This window comes from Myotis davidii, unplaced genomic scaffold, assembly GCF_000327345.1.
Source record: "Myotis davidii unplaced genomic scaffold, ASM32734v1 scaffold482, whole genome shotgun sequence".
NCBI lineage: Eukaryota > Metazoa > Chordata > Mammalia > Chiroptera > Vespertilionidae > Myotis > Myotis davidii.
This window is the reverse complement of record NW_006293550.1, coordinates 911,750-919,198: the sequence shown is the minus strand read 5'-3', so window position 1 is coordinate 919,198 and position 7,449 is coordinate 911,750.

Here is a 7,449-nt window from a genome sequence, read left to right as displayed (position 1 = left end):
GGCCAGCAGGGGAGCAGTCAGGCATCAATCAGGCTGGCAGGGGAACAGTTAGGGGGCGATCAGGCAGGCAGGCATGTGAGCGGTTAGGAGCCAGCAGTCCCGGATTGTGAGAGGGATGTCCGACTGCCGGTTTAGGCATTCAGATATCCTCCAAGGGGTCCCAGATTGGAGAGGGTGCAGGCTGAGCTGAGGGAAACCACCCCCCTCCCCCGCACGAAATTTGTGCACCAGGTTTCTCGTATTTAATAAATACCTATTATATACCAGGCATTGTATTTAAATTTCGCATTGATTTGTCATAGTCGCTCTTTGAAATGTATTTTATTCCCATCTTAAGCATCCCCATACTGAAACTCAAGAAGCAATAATTCACTCACAGTCACAAGGACAGTAACCTACATGGAGAACCTAGATCAGAGGTGGGCAACCTTTTTGTGAGTGCGTGCCAAAACCAGCAAAATCTCTGACTCAAAATTCTTCTGCCTGCCAACCCTCATTTTTTGAGAACATGTTACACCTACTTGATATCTCTTACGGTGTAGTATGTGAAGAACTTTGAAGAAATAATAAAATTTGAGTGACAAAAACACAGTATATGATGATGGCATTCCAAGTCCTCAATAGTTTGTTTTCGACATTTCTCTCTGGTACTCCTGTCTCTAATCGCTTTTTTTCAATGTTTTCCAAGTCAACTCTAAGGTCAATAAATTCCTGCTTCCAAATTGAGCTACTCTGAAATTCCATCAACTGCATTTCAATCTCAGCCATGTCTATGGTCTTTAAGCTAGTTTGTTATGTAAAATTATTTATTTATCTAAGATGCACCTACACTGAATTTATCTGAAAAATAAAAAAGTCGATATTAAGAAAAAAAAATGTCAATGGAAGATTATAAGAGAGGGTTTCGCTTGCCAGCGAAAGTTACTGGTGTGCCATGTTTGGCACGCGTGCCGGGGGTTGCCCACCCCTGACCTAGATCTTTGCTAGCAAAGTCCAAGGCATTCTTCCCCACCATGCCATCTTAACCTATGTCCACAACTCTTCCCCCAGGTGTCAGCCAACGATCCCGTTTCCTAATCGGTGCTTGTTGCACTGCGCCAGCGGCCCTGCCTCACTTCCTTTGCAGAAGTCCTCTCTAAGGCGTATGGTGTTAATGGAAGAGGACTGAGGACTCGTGAAGGGTAAAGAGCATGTATACATGGTCCGCCTCATGCCTTGTCCAGCTTTGCAGAATGTGCACACACCTCCTCTATGGGGGGTTATAAACCTTCATCTGGTTTCCTGTAAGAACTTCCAAACAAGCTTAAATGCTCTGGTCTCTGAACTGAATTAAGTGCAATTAGACAACAGGCAAAAGAGCATACCAAATGCTTTCTCACTCTACAATGGTTATTTTTTTTTAAAGAAAATTAGCTAGATAGAACCTAAGCCACTGAATAATGTTAAAGATGAGGAATAGTTCTTGATTGTCTTTGTTGAAAATAGGAATTTAGACAGGGCTTTTTCCCACTGAAGCTGTATATCAAGGACCACTGCTCAAGGATAGGCCATACGATAAAAAATACCCACCTTAGGGAAAATCAGAAAAATAAGAATGTCCATTTTCAATCATTAAGATAAACTGAGATATCATAGAAGTTAATGAAAATAATACAAAACTTAATTGTAATCTACATTACCGTGTTTTTTATTATTTGTACTTCCATCCGTTAATTTGAACCACATTTACAGATCACTAAACATAGAGCATCTGTCACTGACTACACATTCATTATTATGCTAAATAATTAAAACCCAATTCAGCACAGTGTGCCTGAACTAAATGTTTTATTATGACTCGGGCACTGTATTTGATTCTGAGGTTCCCACGATGAGGAATCTGTGAGTCTTGCTCATGAAGAGGGAACTTACAATCATGTTGTAACATGATTTAGTGCTTATTGATTCTATGCATGTGCACTCCCAAACCAGTGGAAGCTTCCACGGAAGCTGCTTGCGAGCAGCAGCTCACACCGGTGCATTCATTGTCCTGTCCTCAGCACTCACCACAATGCTGTCATACAGTAGCTGTTGAGGATGAATGTGTTCGGGAAATAAGTGCGTGCACAGTGGATGAACTGTGGAGTGCATGGAAGAAACGGTGATGGAAACCCAGGCAAGCAGAAAATGAGTTTGAACTTCCTCCTCTCGGCAGCGGACAGCCAAAGGCCGTTGTTAGGTACAAAAATAACTTGATGGATCTTTATTTTCAAATATATAAGTAATAACAAAAAAAGAGGATGAATATAAGGAAATGGGAAAGTTTGAGGCAGAAAGACATTTGAAAGGCAAATGCGGTGAGTCTGGTGAGAGAGATTGTGAGCCTAGGGCTGCAGCGCTGCAGTAGTCATTGAGAAAAGGTAACAAATCCCCAAAATATTTGGTGGCAAAAGGCACCAAGAAGCTGGAGACACGGGACAGGGACAGGAGAAACCCTGGTCAGGGAAAACGCTGCTTCCCCTCTGCGGGGGGAGAGGGGTGAGGAGGGACCGATCGCTGGGTAGGCTTTAAAATGGCAAATTACACGTTATGTGAATCTTACTTCAATTAAAGAAAAAAGTAGTGAGCAGCCGCGAGGGCCTGGAAAGCTGCAAGCAGTCAGTACGAGACAATAGGAAGGAAGAGAGCAGGATTCCCAAACACCGTAACCTGTTCCGCCAAAAGCGTTACAGTTCTGTTTTAACTTTACTGACATGAAACAAATTACGACTGAAATGTGGGTTTATCATCAAAGGCAGACAGAGACAAAGGCAGGATTGCAGGCAAGAATATAAAATGTACCTCCAAAAATGTAGTTGGATATTGGGCTTTCATGTCAGGAGGGGGAAAATAGGTCTGTTAAATGTAAATAATTGGAGATGATTTTTTTCTTTGCAACTGAGTAGAATTCATTGGAGTTATTCCCAAGGATGTCAAAGACATGATGAAACACTCCTTTGCAAGAGTATTTGGGGGGGAAAAAAATCACATGTCCAGGTTGATATAAAAGTTGAGGATTTCCTGTGAGACAGGCCTGCCAAGGTTTGTGGATGTGGGCTGCTCTTCAGTAATAAGAGTCATCTGTTTAGCCTGGGACATGAAATTCCAAGAATGAGGAGAAAAGCAGGATGAGTCTTTGCATGTCTGTACCTTCCTTGCATTGCAGTGTCCCTTTATAGTGCAAGGCCTTTTACTCCAAGCCATTGTGCTGTGGACTTGAGTAGGGACAGCCCCTCACTCTTGCTTCTTTCCAGACAGAACACAGACACCTTCAGTGTTTCCCTTTATCTGCTGCAAATGTTCTGCTCTTCCTGTCGAATTATTCTCTCTCCTGGGCCAGAGGAAGGTGAAGCATACACAGCTCATCTCGGCGTGCTGGAACAGTGCTTACTAAAACGTTCACGCCTCCTTCCTGTTTACCGTATTCCTCATGCTCTCTTTGATTTTCACTAGTGCCTCCAGCTTTTAATGAGCCTAGATTTATTAAGTATCCATGAAGTCAATGGTATTGTAGGAGGCAATGAGGTTGTCCGGAAGCAGCTCTGGATAAAAAGAACAACAGGTATTTTCCATGTACATAAATGTTTGCAACCTAGCTGGAGAGGAAGTAAAGCCAGTGCATGGAAACAATAGAATTTATTTATTTAACAAATATGTATAGCTTATTAAGTGCCAGCTACTCGGGTACAGATAATGCCCCTTCTTTCATGAAAATTACAGCCTGTGGAAAGACACATCATAAATAAACAATATACATGAAAATATCTACAAATGTTACAAGGTGAATAAAGGTGGGGAGGGCTCCAGGAGTCAAATGAAAATCACAGGCCAAAGCAGAATGAAGACAAGTGGGTTAAATGGTAACCCATGAAGGGCCATGAGTAACTGATCTAAAGAGGTAGAGATGATGTCTGGGGACAGGAGGAAGGGAAAGATTATGAAGGGCCTTGGAAACCCTGTAGAGAACTTGAGATTAAAACAAAGCAATTAATAGCCAAGGAAGTAGTCTGTGTTTAAAATGAGTTTAACAACAGGATTCACCTCTCCTTTGTCTGTAGTGAGGATTTACCATTCTCCTATGACCGGAGAACTTTGCAGGTGAGTAAAAAGGCAGGGAAAGGAACTGAGGGCTTACAGCAAGTTGCCACGTGTGTCCCCAGTTCCCATGGGTTTTACTTCTGTATTATCCTGAAAGCATAAGTGGAAGGAAAGTGATCCAAAGTGCTACGTTTAAATCTAAGTTAAGAATAAAAATGAAACGCATCTAATCATATTATTGAGTTTGGAACAGCCCATCATAAATATTTTCAGCTTGTTTTCTCAGCCCTAAGTGTACTTGAGTATGGCACACTTTATTATGCAATTAGTAGAGCTAAATATGTCTTATGTTTGAAGTATTACAGAGTAGTCCCATGAATGCAAAGTAATAGAGAATCCCTAGGGAAATTTTGAAATATGTGTTCTTTTTCTGACTTTCCCTCAGCATGGTCATCAGATCACTTTTCTAGATCTCATAGCCTGACATTTTCCAGTTTCTATTCAGGCAAACTAAAGAAGGAGGTAGAAACTACTTTCAGAAACAGCTTTATTAGTTAAAACTGACTTCTTTCTTATTTAATATTTGAGTTATTTAGTATCTCCCATCCTGCCTACCCAAAGAGGTCTTATATTTGTATATAATAACAGGGGTTTTAAAAATTAAAAAAAAATCACAGAACAAAGCATTGAATAATAACTGCATATATAATTGACTAGATCATGGAAAATAATTTGTATTTGAATAAATTTACTATTTACAAATGGGGGCAAAGTTGAATATAAAATTCTAGAGTATTTTTTTTTTACTTTCTAAACCACACTATCTAAATATTATGTAGAAGAACCACAATATATCAATGCCTTAAAGTCATTTCTGCAGGAAGCAGCAAAGATATTTTATTGCTTTCAGAGGAAATGCATCTACATTACTTATGTTAGATAATTATTTTCTAGGTTCTTTACCTTCCCCTCACATAATTTATGAGTCAGAATCTATGTCTTTTGTTAAATGAACATTAACATGAGTGCTTAACTGAACAGCACTTCTGATCTTGCATCATAATAAATCTGAATGTATGTTCTAGTGATGTTGGTGAAAATTGGAATGGTGAAAACAGATAGCATCAATACATCTTCCAAGGTTTTAAAACTTTACCCTTTTCCTGAAACAGATCCTCCCCTCACAGCCTTAGAAAAAACTAAACCCCTGGCACCTGGATTTTGAACTATCAGCTCCTACAGGGACTTCCCTGATGACTGGTTTCAGGAACACTGACTGTACACTCTCAGCAGCTACTTGGACAAGGGCACCACCTCAGGGCATGGAACACCATCCCATTATGTCCTGTGGTTGCCATCCTTACCTTGGATAAACTAACTGAACAACCTCTTCTTCTGCCTCTCTCTGTACAGGGTGGGGCAAAAGTGCGTTTATAGTTGTTCATATGGAAAATAATATAAAAATTAAGTAATATGAGAATAAACTGTGTTTGTAATTCTCACAACTATGAAACTACCTTGCCCCCTCTATACTTCTCTCCTTTTCTTTCTTTTTCTCAGTCTCTTTGTCTAATTCTCCATTTTTTTCCATTTTAATTTTTATTATTTTTTTCTTGTTCCCACTTTCTTCTTCCGGACATATTCCCCTTTTTATATAATTCTATGTCTGCCTCTCCTTGCTATTTTCCTCCTGGAGCTCTTTCCTTCTTTCTTTCCATTAGTATTTGTTGTTTCTTTCCATCTCACTCTTCCCTTCTCTATATTTGGTTCATCCTCCTTTCCTCTACCTTATATTTTTCTCTATTTTCATGCTTATTTGGTCTTTTCCTTCTGTTTCTCTCTCCCTTTTTTTCTTTCCTTTTTCTTTCATTCTTTGGCTTGTCTTTTATTTTTTTACTTTTTAAAATATATTTTATTTATTTTTTTACAGAGAGGAAGGGAGAGGGATAGAGAGTCAGAAACATCGATGAGAGAGAAACATCGACCAGCTGCCTCCTGCACAACCCACGCTGGGGATGTGCCTGCAACCAAGGTCATGCCCTTGACCGGAATTGAACCTGGGACCTTTCAGTCCTCAGGCCGACGCTCTATCCACTGAGCCAAACCACTTACGGCTGGCCTGTCTTTTAAATATCTGTCCCTATTTCATTATTTCTGTCCCCTTTAAATCTCTCTTTTTCTGTGGTTATCTCAATTTGTCTCTATCTACTCTTATTTAAGTGACTACAAGGAAGTAGATATTTCATTTTCTTTTGAATTTTTCTCTATTTCTATCTTATCCTATTCATCCAGTATCTTTTGTAGTCTTTGTTTCTTCTCTTTCTTCCACTTCATTATTTATTTTGTATCTTACCAAATCTCTCAGTGAATCTTTGTTTTCATATACTTTTTCTTCATTGTCTTTTTCTCTCCTGGTTCAGTACACACACACACACACATACACACACACACACATGCACACACACCTGTTCCTCTGTATGCTTTCCTTTATTTCTATTTTTCACTCAATTTCATGCTTTGTCTGCCCTTCTGGTGTGTGTGTGTGTGTGTCTGTGTGTGTGTGTGTGTGTGTGTACATATGCACACAGGAGACAAAAGGAATGGGGAAGGGAATACATGAGGCTAGAACAGTCATTTTCAACCTTTTTTTCTCATGACACACATAAATTACTAAAATTCTGCAGCATACCAAAAAAATAAATTGTATTTTTTGCTAATCTGACAAATTACTAAAATTCTGCAGCATACCAAAAAAATTGTATTTTTTGCTAATCTGACAAAAAATGGAATAATTTTGATTGATCTACAAATAATAACAATAGTTACCTATCCTTTTTTCTCCAAAGTGACTTTTAAAAAATCAGGTGCCTAGACATATTTATAAGGATTTCAGTACCAAGAATTAACCAATCAGACACAACTTTATTGTATGACATGACCAATAAGATGCAACTCTATTATATGACCTATATATTTATGGTTCACACTGTGCTATATTGTAAATCAGAAGACGCCTTAATCAATAAGCCAAATTTATTTGGAGTCCTGTTCATTTTTGCTAGCACTAGCGGGCTCAGAGGAACACTTGCTTCTCAAATTCTGGGGCCCAATATGGTGGAAATCTTTTCAATTTGTATGTTTTTCAGCTCTTTGTCTCCAAATTTGGAATGAGACTTCCGGACCTTCAGAGAAAAAGTTCTGTTTGCTGGGACAGGGCTGTGAGACCATATCTCAAGGCCTGGCCTGGCACCAGCACTAACTCTGTCTGGGGCATAGTTTATGGCTTCTCTGGAATGGGGAGTAGCCTTATTTCCCCTATTATTTAAGGAAGCAAATTTTTACAGAAGCCAGAATAGCAGGGTTAAAATTTTAAACAGCAGTTTTTACCCACGA